This window comes from Meleagris gallopavo, chromosome 5, assembly GCF_905368555.1.
Source record: "Meleagris gallopavo chromosome 5, MGAL_WU_HG_1.1, whole genome shotgun sequence".
Lineage (NCBI taxonomy): Eukaryota > Metazoa > Chordata > Aves > Galliformes > Phasianidae > Meleagris > Meleagris gallopavo.
In genome coordinates this window covers 10,206,177-10,224,911 of record NC_139408.1, presented here as the reverse complement: position 1 = coordinate 10,224,911, position 18,735 = coordinate 10,206,177, and positions in this window count along the sequence as shown.

Sequence of the window (18,735 nt, the reverse complement as noted above, 5' to 3'; positions counted from 1 at the left end):
ATATTTCCCGGTCTGCTTATTAGTCTATGAAATCAATCTAAATATTAATTTCGATTTATCCACTGAATGCAGAGGACAAATGGTAGAAAAAGTTAAAAGATAAGCCACGAAGAACATGGCCCAAAAAACAGCAAAGCTCCAGTAGTGCTGCATAAACATACAAGGAGATGCAAAGAGAAAATACAGGGAAGTCTCACGCAGCAGTTTCTAATCAGCATACTCTAAAATCAGTCTAACACTTGAAAAAAGAGAAGAGCCTGCAGAGGCAGAAATTGAGAGTATAAATTGCCCTGTAAGCCCTTTGTCAGATGTGACAACAAAGAAGAAAAATCTTACTTGATTTCATCTCTCAATGGGAAAGAAAAATAAAACACAACAAAACAAATACGGTGACATTTTCCCAGAATCCATGTACAGTACTGGATATGGCAGCAAAAATGGCAGAAGGGAGTAAAACCTCTTCACAGAACAAAGGTGTAATTGAGATAATTCCATACCAGTATAGGAAGCAAACCATATATTGAAAGTGTGTATATGTATATATAAGTAAAACATAGTATGTAGGTCTGCTTTACCATTTGTCTTTTGTTTGTAACATTTTATCTTCCACAGAAGTATAGGATTTTCTTCCATCACTAAAATGAAACTCCTGTCATCACTGCAGTGAAATGAAATACTATAAAGGGCTGTTTGAACGTTCTGGGAACAAAGAGGAAATAGACTTGGTGCAAGTCCGGAAAAAGCTTTTAAGTATGCAACTTTAAAATTGCATTAATCCCAGAGGAATAGGTCTTCAGCTACCATAAATGTTATCACTTCATTGAAATTTGTTGAGGAATAGCAGTTGATATCAACTACGGATTTGTCCCACTGATTTTTAAGGACCTATTTACAGTGCACACATTTAAAGCAAGTGTATAAATCTTTCCAACACTGAGGACTGTAAAGAAAGCACACCAAATTTTGAAGTTCTTACATTATATTTTGCACTATTCTTATTCAGAAATCTCTCTTTGGAATCAATCAGGATAAGTACTGAGCAGAGTACTAAAAGGTGTTTTCAGACCAAAAAAATACACGTAAGAGTCTGACATGTCAAAGCTGCTGGGAAATGCTCTTTAGTAAACAAAGACTTTTAGTTTCATGTACATTTGTATTCTGGAACTGAAATCATTTTAATTTCTTGAACTTAGGAAAGCAGAGACTACTTTTTTTTTTTTTAATTCCAATTTAGATAAAGCAGAAGACAATAGAAAAAGAAGGAAAGTTGGAAGTAAGCACATGTAGATATCATGGATTTAAACCGATTCAGTACCAACAAGGAGAAATACGAAAGGCAGAAAAAAACTTTGATTTCTAAAATAGTGGGTTTTGCAAACACTGCTTTTTTAAACTTCATAAAACGGAAAACTAGGTCAAATACTTTGAAGATTTCTATAAATTGTTTTTCCATTTTCTAGACAGTTCCCATACAAGTAACCTCTTATGTTTTATGTATTCTTTGAGTAGAACTTTAGGAAAATGTAAGATAGTGTTAAAGGTGTTTACTCTTCTTGAGTACTCACAAATCCTGATTAGAGGAACGGGAGTTTATGAAAGCATACTGTGTATTCCCTCCAATTCCTTTCTCAGTTGTTTTCATCTAGACTTCTATTGTATATATATTTGTAAAAAAAATGTGCAAAAATTACAGGAAAATTCCAAATAATGGGCCTACAGAAAAATAGAGTATCTTGTGCCAGCTAAAAGGGAGAAAAAGGTAAAATTGGCAGTGCATTGATAGAGCTAAAGCTGCACCTACTCTCACAGATTTAAAGGACTATTTACAAAATGGTCACTGGAGCAAAGGTACCTTTAGGAGACACTTGATCTGAGCTAACTAGTGGGAACCAGAAATTGTGGTGTTTAAGTGGAAGCCTGATGCTCTTCTCAGATGTTTGCTCTTTCTGTTTTCAGTTTGCTATCTTCGCCATACATTGTATTTCTGGGGTACATTTTCTTTTTCTCTCCCCAGTAATATCTCTATTTTTGTTTACTCAGTGCTGCTTAAAAATGTTTTCCTTGTTCCCTTTGGTTCTCCAGCACTCTCCTTCCCTACTTAGTCTTTCTTCTAATCTTTTTTATTGCTTTCTCACACAGCGTACTTCTCCAGCTAACCCACAGTCTCCAACAGCATTCTCACTCCAAAGGTAAAAAGACACATCCTCAGCTACTAGCCAGGAAGCCAGCAGGCCCCCAGGCAATCCTTCTGCACAGAGAAAATCCTTAACTGGCAGTGAGCCACTAAATCAACATATACGGCATAGGTTTTTCTTGCCAATGGAATACAGGATATGTTCGGATAATAAATGGCCTGTCTGGATGATCCTGGTGCAGTATCAGCTGCTGGAACAACCCTGCAGGCAGCAAGCCAGCCATGAGTTAGCACAGTCTTGATGTTAGCCTAAATTACACTCGATACCAAGATTTGGGATTCAAAATGGTTAAAGATGCACAAGCCTACCACTGCTTCAATAACTTAGCTTTTCAGAAGGATTTATTTCTGCTTCTTTACATGCAGCCAGAATTGTGTTCATTGGTCAGGTACATTGCTTTTCTCCCTACAAAAAATACTATGTTTCTCTTTTTATCTATTCACAAACTGACATGATTTTTTGTTATCAAGCATAATTTCCACAAAATCACTTCTCAGGTCTCTTCAAGATTTCCTGACTGTGGTATGTCTTGTCTGGACAGAAGAGGTCAACTCTTCAGTATGCCCAATAAGGCAGAGAAGCACGTGTTGCTACTTTTAAGGAAATAAATTGGAGACAATCAGAAAATGTCTAGTACCCATCCAAAAATAGGACTGATAGGGCTAGAGGGAATGGCTTCAAACTGCACTAGGGGAGATTTGGGCTGGATGTTAGGAAATACTACCACTCTGGAAGAGTGGTCAGGCACTGGAATGGGCTGCCCAGGGAGGTGGTGGAGTCACTAACCCTGGAGGTGCTCAAGGAATATTTGGATTTTGTGTTGAGGGACATGGTTTAGTGAGAACTACTGGTGATGGGTGGATGGTTGGACGGATGATCTTGTAGGTCTTTTCCAACCTTAGTGTTTCTGTCATTCTATGATTCTGTGAAAATTAAGCTGGATCTTCTATAGTGCCAGATCCATATTTAGTGAGTTCTAAAGAGACATATCATTGTAAGGGAGAACAACAACATGTTTCTCAAATTTCAGGATCTATTTATACCTTCGTACAACATTCACCACTCTCACCTGGGATTATGTTGAGTCAAATCAGCTTGCTGTATTGCTTCATAGTCTCATGCTTACTTTTCTTTCCTTTTTGATCTCTCAGGCATAAATATGGAGCATCCCTAATGCCACTGGTAAAAAAAAAATAAAAAATAATTACAAAAAAATCTAAAAATAAAACAGAAACACAAGTTCACATGGAGATAATTTCATTACAGATACAGAACCAGCACACCTACTCATGTGGTGTACACCTGTAGCTCTCTCTTTCCTGCCTTTCACAGGTACTAGACTTTGGTAGTAAACATACATTCAACACTTTCTCAGGGTGGTATGGGGGTGAAATAGCCTGTGGGTGTTGACAGCAGCCAGGCAGGGATGTGCGTGTCAGCACCAGCTGTTCTCTGCAAAGAATGCATGTTGTCATGCTAAACAGGATGCATCTTTTCCACATTAGGCTGGTAAAGCTTTGCAACTTTGTCAACCTTCTTAGCATTCAACAAATTCTTTTAAATATATGACTTTTAGTAAGTTAATCCATTCATTGTCTGGAACTGTGAAAAGTGACATAAAAGCACAATGAAGCCTAATTAAACTTGTTCTGTGAAAGCTAATTTGTCAAACCCAGAAGCATAGTTCATAGATAAATGCTAATATTTGAAAGTCAAATTAAAGTTGAAAAGGTTTGTAATAACAGTTAATTAACTCTTGTTTTGTTTTCCTCTCACAAACTTGAACCAGCTGAAATATTGCTCAGTTCATCTTTAACATTTTGGACCACAAAGATAAAATTCAAAGCTTTGAGATAAGCCTTTGATGTTGGTATTCTCTACAGATTATATATTATTTTAAGATCTCTTTGTTTAAAAATTCATTTTTATTATCCCTGCATGAAATGCATGGCAATTCCCCAAATAACTAACCATCAGGGCAATTAACATCTTCGATCGACACCATATTCCTGATAATTAATACAGACTTTGTACCTCCCCTGTGATAGCTGCAAGGGTTTGATTTTTCAGAGCAACTGTTCATTTACAGAATCAGTTTCATCCTAATGAAAATGGATTGTGAAACTTTAATGAACAAGACTTTGCTGTCATAATAATAAAGACTTTGAAACAACACGAAGACCTACATAACAAACATCTCGCCATACTGGTGTTGCTTCACAGCATCAAACCAGTCAAGCCATACAATGAATATTAACACCAGTGTTTTTCTGAACTACGTGACATGAGATAAACTTATAAAATGAGTATAATTTTGTTTTGGCAACTTCTGATGTCCTCGCTCAATAAACTAGCATCTATAGAGTAAGATGTCTTGATAGGCCTTCCTCCATTTGGTCTAGCAAAGGTAAGCAGATGTCTGGAAATCCAGTTTATGCACAGCGCCAGTATGTTTGCTGCAAGAAGCAATGGTCTTGCAGCCCTTTCTGGCAGGAAAGCTGAGGGGAACGCCTCCAACAGCAGCCCAGCATACCCCTGAGATGGTCTGGGGGAGGGGGCTTGTCCAACTTAAAAATAAACAAAACAAAATAACAAGGGAGCCTAACTTGTTGGAAAATAATTTAGACGAAGGAGTGTTAAATTTTGTCGGCTCTGTCAGTGTTTTTATACAGCCCAACTTAACCTCTGTGCGGCCTTCCCTAAAATGTTCAGAAAGGAATTCTACTTTACCTCAATGCCCTGGATGGAAAGTCTTTCAAAGTTGTGATCTCAGCTATCGTGTGCTCTTAGCTTTCGTTTGGCTCAGTCCCCTCTAACAGGGAAACGGCTGATCGTTCCCATTAAAAAAATGGTGCATGAGAGGGAGGGGATAGAATCATTAGTAAATAAATGAATGGGATGATGTTTAAAAAGAATAATTTGCTCCATCAAGAATAATTTGAACAGCATCTAAGTAGTCATGGAAAATCATAAACTATTACTCTATATAGTGCTCTGTTGACTATTAAATGTCTCCTTTTTCACACCACTGGCCTGAATGAATAACTTGGCAGCACAAAATTAGCCAGGTGGCAAAATGTGCTTGTGTCAGCTATTGGCCAAACAAAACAGCAAACAGCAAAGCTCCTTTTGCAATGTCACATTAACCCCCTCAACACCAGGGTGTGTGTATTTCTATCTGCTGTGGGGAAACACCTGGGAGCAGGCCAAATGGGAAGGGCAGGTTTGTTCTGTGCAGCACAGGTGCCCCTGTTCTTGCTCTGCTTATCACAGTGCAGGTTGAAGTGACGATGTCTGTGGTTATTTCTATGTGTGGCATCTGTGGAATGGGCTGCTCCATGACATCTGTGCCAACTTAAGATCTCAGTTCAGAAATGCTGCATCTACAGATGTTCCTTAACAGTGGGGATTTTGTGCACATTATCCTTTTACCTTTATTAGATCCACATCTTCACATTATCATAGTACTTATCATTTCTTCTGTTTTCACAGTGCCATTATCTTATGCTTAACTTCAGCTTCCAAGAGGCCTTCAGGAAATGGATGTAAAGAATGTGAGGCAGTAAGCCAAATGTTAGAGGACTAAACTTTACTGTATTATGATCCCAGTATCTTAGATAGGATTACCTCAGAAATTAATCTGGAGTTTTAGTTGCATAGTAAAACTTTATATATGGCAAAAGGCTGCTCATCTCATTGATGTCAGTGGGATCCTTTTGATGAATTTCACACAACTTAGCAAGAGTAACAAATGACCTTTTTCATTGTAGAGGTTAATACAGGAGAACAAAATATGTTCTTTATACTCAGCAGCCTTTCCCAGCTACAGAAGCTGACCTTCTCCTTGCACAGTTAACAGTAGATTCCCTAAAGTTAAGACTAGGCCTGTTTTTTGTTAACAAAGAATTTATTTAACCTTAGTATGTAATATTTCCCTGAAGTACTATGGAATTTCATTAAGAAAATAAAGGTGGTATTTCATAATTAAGTTGCTGGTTTAATATGTATGTATATATATATATATATATATTTTTTTTTTTTTTACATGAGACATATTTTATTGATAAAACTGACCATGTCATTCATTGTAAATCTAAAGCAGAAAGGGTTAGAATATTGGCAGCTGTAATTTATACAAAGTACATTTGTAGATTTTTGGTCCATAACACATATATCTCATATTTCAGATTCACTTTACCTCCGAAAATGATAAACATATTGTACCTAGCCAAGGGTTATGTCCTGTTCTCATCCAGGCAGTCTCTTTTCCACTGAGTTGTTTCACGTGCCCTAGGCAAAAGGCACGGGTGAATATTTTCCATTAGAAGCAGCAGTGGCAGGAGGAGGGGATCATCAGTACTGTAAGTTAATGAGATGGGGGGCTTTAAATACACTTAATAAACAGTCACTTAGGCTGAGTATAATAAGTCATGGAAATTTATAAACTATTACACACTATAGTACTTCATTGACTATTAAACATCTATTTTTCACACCGCAAGCCTGAATGAATAGCTTGGCAGGAAAAAAAATTGGCCAGGTGGCAAAATGTGCTCAGTACAACCCATGTCAGATATTGGCCAAACAAAATAGTCCAATAGAAGCTGATTTGAAACAGCTTCTTTAACCCTTGATAGCCTATGGTGAAATTTTCAAGAGCAAACACACTAATACTTCTGAAAAGAGTAACACGTATTAGTACTATACATGCTTTTTTTTTTTTTTTTTTTTTTTTTTAAATATAGTTCTTCTATCTAACTTGTGTGCATGTCTTCTCTGTAATGCATACCTGTGATCTCCATTTCTTCTGATGGCCACAGCCCAGGGACAGGAGAACTGTCTCTCCCCTGAGGTGAAATAAGAGTTTTCCTTGTTTTAGTTTGGGAGCCTTTTTGAAATAACAACAACAAAACAAAATAAAAACAACAAACAACTCCAAGAAGGACTCTGGGAAGGTCAAGACTGGTTAAACACATTGTGATTCCTGATTACCATTCCACCAGGGAAAGGACTTATTTTACCTCATCCCAGGGTCTGAAGGAACTTGCTTATATGCTTGCCCAGCCACTCTCCATCATATCTGAAAAATCAGGTGAAGTCACTTTTTCCAGTGACTGGAAAAAGGGAAACATCAGTTCCATATAAGAAAAGAAGAAAGGAAGACCCAGGGAACTACAAGCTTGTGAGGCTCACGTCTGTGCCAGATCCTCCCACAAGAGATCTTAAGGCACATGTGAGATGAGTTGATCTAAGACAGATCATACCTGACGAATCTGGTGGCCTTCTATGATAGAGTGACAACACTGGTGGACAAAGGAAAGGCAACTGATGTTGTGGACTTGTGCAAGGTCTTTGACACGGTGCTGCACAACATCCTCATCTCTAAATTGGAAAGAGATGAATTTGAACGTGGATAAAGAATTGGTTGGATGGTTGTAGCCAGAGAGTTGCTGTCAGCAGCTCGATGTCCAGGTGGAGGCTGGTCACAAGTGATATCACCTAGCAGTCTGTCTTAGGGCCAGTGCTCTTCAACACCTTTATCAATGATGTAGACAGTGGGATTGAATGTACCTTTGGCAAGTTTTCTGATGACACCAAGCTGAGTGGTGCAGTTGACAGAATAGAAGGATGCCATCCAGAAGGATCTGAAAGGCTCAAAGAGTGGACACATAAGAATCTAAAGAGGTTTAACAAGGCCAAGTGCAAGGTGTTGCACTTTGGTTGAGGCAATCCAAGATATGAGTACTGACTTGGAGAAGAACTCATTGAGTGCAGCCCAGACGAGAAAAACTTGTGTGTCCTGATGGGCAAAAATCTGGACATGATCCAGCAGTGTGCCCTTGCAGCATGGAAAACCAATAGTATCATGGGCTGCATCAAAAGAGGGGTGGCAGCAGGGAGAGGGAGGTGAATGTTCCCCTCTGCTTTTCTTAGGCCCCATCTGAAGCACTGTGTCAAAGCCTGGGGCCCTTGGTACAGGAAAGATGTGGAGCTGTTGGAGCGGGTCCAGAGGAGTGCCACAGAGATGATCAGAGGGCTGGAGCACCTCCCCTATGAAGAAAGGTTGAGGCAGTTGTGTTTGTTTAGTTTGGACAAGAAAATACTGTGGGAAAACCTCACTGCAGTACTTGAAGGGAACTTACAAGCAAGAGGACTGACTTTTTACATGATCTTATAGTGATAGGGCAAGAAAGAATGGCTTTAGATTAAAGAGGGGAGATTGAGGTTAGATGTATGGCAGAATTTTTTTTTACTTAGAGGGCGCTGGAACAGGTTGCCCAAAGAGGTTGTGGATGACCCCTCTCTGGAGGTGTTCAAGGCTAGATTGGATGGGATACCAGGCAGCCTGATCTAGTGGCTGGAAACCCTGCCCAGGCAGGGGGGTTGGACTTATATGATCTTTAAGATTCCTTTCAACCCAAGCTGTTCTATGATTCTATGATTCTGTTGTAGAGTTAAGGGTTTATCCCTGGATTTAAAACTACAGCCTGGAGTTACATTAAGACAAGAAATGTCTGTGAGGAAATCTGACTAGTTCCTTGGCCCAACGTTAGCTCCAGCTGATCTCTGTGAGAGACCATGAAACCAGATTTCTTGTAGTTTATCAAGCCTCAGCCACCCTCAGGCTGTTCAGGCATCCTAGGGTATCTCATGTCTTGCTGAAGAACCCCTGTATAACAAAAGGTAGATGAACTAAAACTGGTATCAGATATCATGTTGGAAACAATTCAAAATCTAGATGAAAGATGAGAGTTTTGCACTGTATCTGACCTTTCTTTGTCCTATGTTGTCTCGTTTTGACACAGCAACAGAAAGACAGCAACCTTGTTTTCCAGTGTATCCTTGTATCTGTCAAAGCAAAAGATGTATCATTTTGATTCAGATCCTTGCCCCAGCCTCATCTGTTTCTTCCTTTCTCCTTCAGCAGTCTTGTCTTCTCTTGCTGACAAATTTTGGAAGCATACCAGGTTACACACACAGAAAGAGTTATCCTTAACTAGTATTGATGCCATCCATCACTACAAATTCAACTGTGCAGCACACAGTGGGGTTAAACCTCCTACCGCAAGCTGACTTGACTATGTTCCTGTGTGTCACTGCGGGGCTGAAAGTCATTGTTAGAAGAATGCTTCAGCCTCCAGTTTCTACTCTATCTCTAATATTTAGTCCATTCCCTTTTTGGGTCCCTTCTGAGTACTCCCATATGCAAATGCCCCAATGCCATCCACTGATGGAGGGGTGGCAAAACACCACTGAAACACATCTGATGCAGCTGTCTTAAGCATTAAAGTTGCTCTTGAAACAAAGGGCTATATAAGCAGGAAAAAATGGGTGTACAGTTGTCTTTGTATCCATTTGCACCAGTCCAATTGATGCAAGGGGCATCATGGGGCAACATTGAATTGAGCCCAACATATATAGCCAAATGAAACTACTGAAAGAATGTGTGTAGGCAGAAAAAAAAAAAAAAGAAAAGAAAAGAAAAAAAAAATCAAATTACCAGGGCTGGAACTAGGCCAGAACACCTTCACTAACACCTCTATTCATGAAATAAAAAAAAAAAAAAAAAGAAAAAGAAAAAAGAAAGAAAAAGAAAAAAGAAAGAAAAAGAAAAAAAAATGATTCTTAATGACCACAAATGATCACAGAATCTGTTTTACATCTCTTACAAAAGCCAGCATATTCAGCAGCATTACATTCTTCAGGCTAGAAGGATAAAGAGAGAAATATGTCACTGATTTTTTCTCCAAGAAATTCATAATGTTTGCACTGATTTCAACAGTATAGAGATTTTCAAAAGAGATTCAGTCCTTTCTAACCAGCAAGCTAACAGTATTAAAAACCTAAGCTGTCTTAGTCACTGCTTTCTTTTGCAGAAGCAATCAGGAACTGCTTCTTTTCAACTGGTATGTGTAAAAAGTCTCTTAATCTAGACTATAAAACTATTACTTGAAGGAGAATTCAAACAATCAGCCTCTGAAGGTAGGTACCTTGTAACGTCATTCCAAGGGGTAATTACAGCTCTGTCTTAAAACCCACTGAAATCAATGGAAAGATTTCTGTGGGTCTCACTAGGTTTAACAGCAAGCTATGGACACATAGAAAAGACATAGCATTTCTCATTTCTTCTCATGAAGAACTATTTATATGAATGATAAGGATCACGCTTTAACATACTTATTTATATATATCTTTCCATCTAAAAAATGTCCAATTTTATATCCAAACTATATAACCTATTCAGTCACTAATTATGCTTTTCCAAAAATTTGTTCACTGTTATCTGCTATCATTTTGTTCTGCAGTCAGCCCTCTTGGTTGTGCTGCAGAAACTCTCACTCACAAAAGTACAGAAAAACTCAGTACTTACAGAATTAAAAATATTACATACAAGAGCACAACAGAGTAACTAGCCACTGGATACTTCACACTGCATTAAGCATATAAGACATCAAAAGTATGCTGTGCTGTCTTTAGTATCTTTCTGTACATTTTACTTACTATGTGACACCAGTCATTGTAGAACCTTCCTAATCATTTGAGCCACCAATTTGTGTGAATAAAAGGGCATGATTATTGACAGCAAATGGTACGGTTGAAGAAAGTCTAAAGGAAATGGATATTTAGCTATTCCTGTAAATGGGAAAAGTGGACTTCAACAAGGAATGAGCTTATCATATGATATTATTTTCTGAAAGAGCAAGAAGAAGATGTATTTCTCTAATGAGAAACAAAATCTGTGTGGAGTTCTGTAACTGCATACCTGCTCAACATTTCAAAAGTCAACCTTAAGATATATCTTATTATTTCAATTAATAGGATGATTGAATGTGTCCCTTCAACTCAGTTTCCCTATTTACAATTTAAGAAAACAGAAGGACATAACTGTATCTGCAAGGAAGAAAATACATATTTTTTTGTGTGGAAAGGGTACATAAAATTTGCCACTTGCTAACAAGTAATGTTTACTCCTTAATTTTTTTTTTTTCTTTCAACTGTATGGTTTATTTACTAGGTAATGCAAAACTGAGGTTTAAAATACATATACAAATATTTAGGATCAGATGGTGATATACATTAGACAGGAGGCTGTATCTCTTATTCATACAAACATAGTAAGATATATCATCCTTTTCTCCATATTCCTTACTCAGTTCCTTGTCACCTGAAGTTTGGATATGAAGAAGTAAGAACTAACTTGCCTTTACTTACCCATCCTCTCCTCACGTGGCAATGGAAGAGGGTTGAAGAGTTAGTTAGGAGATCCTCTTTTTCCCTGTACACTTGTTGATCACCATTTCTTATTGGGATTCAATGTCTTATGAGACAATTCATAGCATGATGAATTCTTTTTCATAACAATTTACTTATGCTGTTGCTTACTAAAATCTCAGCTTTACTTCACATGAGTTGAAACTAAGAGAACAGCTCATACGGATCTACATATATCCCTCAGACTATTTGTTCAAGGAGACAGAGATATTTCTGCTGTCAAACTTATAGTTGGCTTAATACAACTTGGAGCCTATAGTATTGCTCCAACATATGCTACTGGTGAAGTTTGCTCTGTCAAAAATGTTATATTATTTTTCACTGCCAAAGCACACAGCAGTCCTGTGCTCAGCTATGGAAACTTAAGGATTGAAAGGGGACCGTTTCTGAACTCTGAAGAATTTTTTTTTAAGTATACTTTTTTTACATTGGCTACTACTCTTAAACACTTCTGCCACTTTAATGGGCTATTAAAAATGACCAAAATCATTGCTGTCCATAGACCCTGTGGTGCTTAAATAAAACAAAGCAGTATTCCAGCCTACACGTTGAGAAGGAAAATAACCTCATTTCACTTCCAAAGCAAAATAGCATCTGTGCCTGTGGTTCTTGCAGAAAAAGATGGTTGTTATACCATGACTTCGTAAGGTTTGCCATTAGGGTTTTTGAACTTGCTTTCCTTTCTAGATCTGTCATTGTTGGGAAAAAATCCTACATTTAACACCTTGGCCTAACAGGAGAAGTAAGAAACACAAGGCCTCATTTCTTAACTGCTAACAGAGTAGTGTCTTCATGCTGCTCTTCCAGGGCCCCTGTGATGGATCTGAGCAAAGAAATGGTGAATTTTTAAACTGAAGCTCCACTCAGTTCCCTCTAACCAACAAAGACTGCTCAAAAATAGATGATGTGATTCATACTTATCTACTACTGTTTCATATCTTCTTATAGGGAAATAATTATTAGCAGTGACCAAATATTCTTGAATCAGGTAACATGATCTTTTCTTAGTTTTTACTTACTGTCATCTTAAAGTTCTCTGAACTCTGAATTTCCTCTACTGAAAATGTAGAGAATTTATGCTTCTTGAAAATACTCCTGGTATTGCATTTTTTCCTTATTATCTGCCATTCATTGCATCTATGCAACCTTGCTGTTCAAGCTAAGGAGCAGACCCATAAGACACCACTCTAGATGCAAACCATGTACCCAAGTGAGTTGATTTTGGCACCCAGATTGCTGATGAAATTTATGCTTCATTAACAGATGCTTAATGTATATAATACACATATTTTAGAATTGACCTCAACCTAGCCAGGGAGGCTGGCCGACCCCATGAAAATACAATTACCTAATGAGAGATTATAGAGTTTTACTTATTGTATTTAGTACTTCTAGGAAATTATTTTGTGTCTCTCTGGCTTTGTCAGCCTTCTTGTTTAAAGTATGTTTTAATATTATTAGAGCTTGCAAACTAAACTAGTGGAAAGACAGGGAAAGGCAGCACAATTTCCTTTCAGATCAGAGCCAATGTTTCTCCAAAACCTTAGCAGGCTGGGTTTGCCATAAGATCAATGCAGCTGAACACTCCACCTGCAGAATGAGCTCACTGTCTGTGCATTACACTAGCTCTCTGCCAGTCCAAGTAGTAAGACTCCTGGGGTTGGTCCTGAACCTGCTACTCCCCACTCTGGAGTGCTAAGCTTTGTTGCCAAGACACCAGGCCAGGTATTAAATGCATTCTTGTTTCTGTTACTTTCCAACACTCAGAGGGCCACATTAGAAAGCCCAGAAAACTTAATTGGAAAGCAAGGAGAGTGCAGAATGCTTAAGGACCTTTTTCGGTCAGGAATATTTGTGAAAATAACAATATTAAGAAAAAAAAAGAATTTTAAACATTCATCTCACCTTGTCCTCACATAGAGGCATCAAAATAATTTTTCCTATTTGAAACAAATAAGCAAATGAATCAGCACAGAGTAATCTTGTCTTCATCCCTGTAGCTCTGTATTAAATTCCATAAGGTCTGTTTTCTTCAGCACTGTAGGGTTTCCATCTTACAAAGAAGAAAACTTTACCAAAAAACCATACCTCAAATCTCCAGGTGCAGGAGCCCTAGGGTATGAATCCATGAAGAACTTCTGATTTGGTCTCACTCAGGACTTTGGATGGGGCATGAGCCCCTCTGTGAATAGCCTGGAAACCAGAGCTAAGGGCAGGAGCACTGCTTTTAATTAATTGGAGTAAAACCAGTGAACGGGAAAGTGAAGTTCCAATAAATGCAATTTGGCAGGAAGGTTTACCTTAGGTTTTATTGCACTTGCAAGGGAAAAATGAAAAGTCCATTTGTGGCTTTCTAGTTGTGATTATTTGAAATAAAAGTCAAGCAGCTTGTGTTTGTCACTGTATAGATTGCACATACAAGAAATAATGCACAGTAGAACTCATTCATCTTTTTCTTTCATTGTTCCACAAGACTTCTACTTTTAACTGTCTATTTGTTCTATTACATGGAGTTTCCTTATTAACTAGGCTCCTTACATCTTGCTAACCAAAAAAATAGGAATACCTCCCATTTTTAGTTACGTGTCTTAAGAGAAATACTATGTGATCTTTTAAAATATGCTAAACATGACAGCGCCTTAAAGACATGTTAAGATGGAGTGAACAAATAGCAGTCATACCTCTTGTACAACTCTACTTTTTACAATGGAACTACATTTGTTTCTCTTTTATGAGATTTTTTTTTTAAATTTAAAAGTCAGCAAAAAATGATTTAGCATGTAAATAACAAACATTAGAGAACCTATAATCCCTCACCAAAGCTCAGTACTGTAAACATCAGTTCCATGTTTTTGTGCTTTGATTTGTAATGGCTCTCCAGCTTAAACAAAATGATTAATGAACATTAATCTGATAGCTTTGACAGATGCTAATTGTGTTGAACTTTGATATGTAGACCAGCCACAGTTTTCTTGTTGTTGGCTTCACAATAAGGTAATTGATCTGAATCCACACTGAAAGTCAAATATATCTCAGCAGAGTCCTACAATGTTGGTTCTTAAAGCAGTGAGCAGCAGGAACTTAGAAAGTCTGTTAACATTTAAGGTAAAAATGCACATTGATTAAGTTTTGTTATTAACCCTAACATATTTGCCAATTTTCATTTGTTCAAAAACAACAAATCTGCCTTCCCTCTGATTTATCTAGGAATGCAATGCCAGAGCTGGTAGTGCTTGCACATTGGTGCAAGTAGTGGGGTGCTAAGTAATGCAGTTTAAACAGTTGGTTTACACAGCAGTCTGGAACACCTGATAAACTAAGCTGACTTAAACACCAATAAGTAATCCAAATTTCAAAAAAAGTAAGTTCTGTGTTCAACTGATTTCAGGGGGGTGAGATTTCTGGATGATGTCTAACCAAACCTTCCAGAATCAAAGGTGTGATTTACCTATATAAATTTGAAGGAGCTACAATATGTAAAGGAGTAGCTCTGAACAAGATTCTAAGGCCATTATTCTCTTTGTAAGCAGGGAAATATCCAGCAAGAGCACTAAAATGTTTTTGTCCACATTTGTATTTGTGGAGTCTCTAGACCTAAAAATAAAATAAGAATAAAAGTTGACATGTTCACAGAGTTATAAAAATGTGAAATTAAGAGCAACAGTCATAAAATTTCTCATATTTCTCATTGTATCTGTGTAGTTTAAAAGTCTTATCACATTTCAGTCATACTCACATAGAGAAAGGAAAAGTCTCCATGAAGAAAAAAGTGGCATGACAAGATCCCATAGCTGAAGATTAACTTCAGCTTTCAGTTAAAAGAAAATCACATTAGAAGTGCACTCTTTTTCCTTTTCTTTTTCAAATCATCAAATAGATGATCATTAAGCACTAGACCACTTCAAGAAAGCAATCAATTTATTGTTAATTCAATGGCAGTTCAAGATTTCCAGTCAAACTGACATGGTCTCTCACTAAAAATGTATACTCACTCAGGACCTATATTATAGCTTCAAGCTGACTTACTGCCTTCGAATAGCAAACTAGACTAGAAAGTAGCCCTCCATAATCCATGACACAAACCAAGAAAAAAACAAACAGTTTTAACCAATAGAGCTGATGTAGATGACAACCCTTAAAAATGAGGAGAATACATTAAAAAAAAAAATTAGTTACTAATTTTGGTTGTTGGAAGATTAAGGATTACTTGTGAGAAGAGATGTAGAAAAAAACCCTAGGGCTATATGCTAGGCAAGGGACCTCCCATCTTATTCAGAGTATAATAGTATTTGGATGCTGACAAATAAATTACATTAATTGCACTCATTCTAGCAACCACTTAAACACCATTAGGGCTTATGCATACAATAACTGTGCCATTAGTCAAATCCGGAAACCTCACTGCTGGTAATCAACATTCTGCCTTCTTCTAGTCTAACTATCTTACTAATTTCTTTCTGCAAGCCTCCCTCAGCATCATTCAGCTCCTTAGCATGAAATTAAGGACATTATAATTTTGCTTAATAACATTATATGATATTCTCTTAGAGTTATAGTCTACTGGGCTACTTGCAACTACTTGCGGAGGGAAACGAGGTTTTCTGCCTACACTACTATTTTTTTGCCATGCTGCAAACACCTGCTGCAATACTATCCTCATATTACTGTTCTAATTGTTGCTTTGCTTCTTATCCGAGAGAAAAAAAGACTCGTTTTCTCTCCTTTCCCTCTCCCAGGGGACTGATGACCTAGGCCAGGAGGAACACAGAACATGAGATACTGAAGAATAACAATGGGAAAAGTAGCCCACCCTTCGTGTCCGCTTTGAAATAAGAGAAAGGGTAGAGTAGAGTGGGTGGCTTCTTGAAATGTTTTCCATCCTTGTCCTCCAGCTGGCTATAGGAACTACCATCAAGCCCACAGAGTCCTTGGGTTAGAAAGCTGATAGCTTGCCAAAGTTGCTTGGCGTGTGTGTGCTCTCCCAGGAGCTGATGCAGCTGTAGAGGGCTGTGCTCTGTTTCCCAAAGCCATTTCTAGGCATCCCCATCATTGTCATCATTATAGCTTCTTCTGTATATGAGTTGTGGGGAACAATGAAATTTTTCTTAAGCTGTCTGCAAGCAGTCTTGGGATTTCAGCAGCTCTGGGTCAGTCCACAGTCACAACAGTGAGGTGATTTAGTTTTCATACAGAGGCCAAAATCTTATCTGATTATTTGAGGTAGAAAACTCCTTTAAATAATTGGAAAAAAAAAAAAAAAAGAGGAAGAGCAGAAAGTTTTAAATTCGATTATTTAGGTCACAGAGATCACTATTTTTTTCATTCTGTTAGCATTTGTTTCTGTTTGATCAAGGCAATAAAGAAAGAGATGAATATGCTCAGCATGGTATTTTCGACTTTGGAAGTGTGGTTTGCCCACAGCTTTAAGTGAAGCTCACTAATTAACTCACAGACCTGAGAAGATGAATATTAGGAACCGCATTTCACCATTAATTCAAATTCTTCATTCCACAGACAACACCTGGACAACATTCTTAATTCAGTATTAACACTGCATTGTCCTGAACATAACAATTCTTCATTAAAATCGAGGTCTTTCATTTATGTTCATTCTTCCCCCTCTTGTGGTTCATTATAAAATCACAATTGTTGCTTTCAGAAATGTTCTGTAGCTGGGCTTTTATACAGAAAGAATAGAAAAGGAGACACCAAATCTAACCAGACAGTGATACTAACAAGCTTATGAAAATGCAAATATAATAAATAACAAGATTGTTACTGAGGCTAATTCTCACTGCTAATTTAAATGTTCTCTGTAATCTCTGATTGAAAGCAAGCCTTGCCACAAATGACAAGGAATACATTTCAGACAGATTTACCTTAACCATTAATTGGATATTTTGGGCTATTGTCTGGGGGAGATTTTAATACTAGCACCCCAAATCATTTATTGTTTTGTTAGTTTAGCATACAGTACTGTAGCCATAATATCTCCAGACAGATTTATAGTTTGTGTAAGCCAGCATAGCATTAAATTATATGAACTTTCACCATATGATGTCCCAGCTTCCTAGTACAGATATTTTCTTACATTTCTTACTTATACAGGTATAATTCCTTATTAGATTGAGCATCCCAACCTGATTCTGCAAAGAGTAATTAGTGACAAGTACTGGCTGAAAATGTAAAAGACTGTACATCATGAGTATTCAAAGGTTTGCAGTAAGAGCAGCTTTAGCAATGAAAATTATTAGAAGTGGACGTGGATATGAGCAGAGACTCGAGAAACCTCTGTTAAACTAAAAATGCATTATTTGTGTCATTATAAATCTTGAGAAGCTTGTGAGCATCTAAATAAGATTGGTTGATTGATAGCAACCCATCAGTCTAGCAAATCAGACACAATGTGGGAAAGTCAGGATGAACTAACAAAATTAGTTTGACAGATTAAAACTTATTAGAAAGTCAGAAAACTGTCAGGTCTGAGTCTTCCACTGTAATGTGACAGCCAAACAGTTCCAGTTTAGCAGTTAAGTTACTACCACTCTTCCAGTCCTGTTGCCAGTATCTTGACTGCGGCACAATGATGAAATACAACAGCTCTCATTACTAGAACAGCCACTGTGGTTGACCATCTACTTTCCTCACAGGACTCAGCTGAAGGCTTCAGGAAACAGATATTGCAAAAGGTTGTATGTTCACAGGTAGAAATGTCAACGCACATCTGCTATGCTCAGACTCAGACATGACTCGTGGCAGATTGATGAATGACAGCAGGTGGTTTCCTTTTGTTATAGCATAGCAATAAATTCTGACAGTAGAAAATCCTTAAGGAGAGCTTCATGGGAAGCTGTACCAAAAGTTTCCCACACATTAGATAATTCTTGTCAAAAATAATACAAAGGGCAAAACAAACAAACAAGAAAACCAAACAAACATACAAAATAAACAAACAAACAAACAAAAACCACCAAAGTGAGTACACTGTATGGAAAGACTGAAAAAGCAAATCATGTTTTTTGTCAGGTAAAAGAGAATCAGCAAGCCAGCAAAATTACTTTGGACACTGGGAATTTGTCTTTTAGATTAAGGCAAACAGGAAGCTTCCTAACCCTCACTTTCTAAGATTTTTAATTGTATGGTGCAATCACATCATACAGTAAGGTCGTAAACTTTGGGGAGTCATGAAGTCTTTGGATTTTAAGGTTTAAATAGTACCATTAGGCATAGACTGAAAGGGAGGAGAGAGGTAAATTGCCACAGGACA